Source organism: Plecotus auritus (genome assembly GCF_963455305.1).
Source record: "Plecotus auritus genome assembly, chromosome: 5".
Classification (NCBI taxonomy): domain Eukaryota; kingdom Metazoa; phylum Chordata; class Mammalia; order Chiroptera; family Vespertilionidae; genus Plecotus; species Plecotus auritus.
In genome coordinates, this window is record NC_137776.1 from 38592914 (window position 1) to 38593614 (window position 701).

Below are 701 nucleotides of genomic sequence, written 5' to 3' on the forward strand. Positions count from 1 at the left end.
TCTCCACCTGTACCTTATAATTCATGCTGGAATAAACCTCCGAAGTACTGTGCGCACCACTGACTTCCTCAGGGCATACTCCTAGATGCACAAACTTCCTCCCAGAAGGGCCAATTGATACTTCTCTAAAACAGCATTCTTGCCAATGTGGTGTCGTTAAAAAGCCACCGCTCTGGCCTCAGGCAGCACTGTGTGCATTGCAGGCAGCGTTTCCGAATGAGGTGAGCAAAGGTGCCATTGGCACTGCTTTTGGGCATCACTCATTCATCCACTTTGAGAAAAGGGACCGTCCTTTGAGCAGCAGAGCCGCCCAGTGGTGCGGCCACATGGTTTCACTGTGCAGTGTCCTCACAACATCCACAAGTACTTTCTTCCAGTGGTTGCTTTATTGCTTTCTCAAACTTTGTAATTTTAAATTTACTGACCATAAGAAAATGCTTGAGTCATAACTCAGGTTTTCTTGAACACACACATTGTAGTCACCATGTCAATCAAGACAGCCTATCATCGGCCTGGTGCCTGGCATGGACCCTCCCACCTAACCCCGTTCCCACCCAGAGTGGCCACCACCTTGGCCTCTAATGCAGTGGAACCCAGAGTCTGACCCCGAGCTTCAGGGGTGGTGCGTCACGGGCCCATCCTGCTGCCACATGCACTCCCTGTAGCTCTGACCCTCAATGCCCGTCCTCTCACGTGTGACA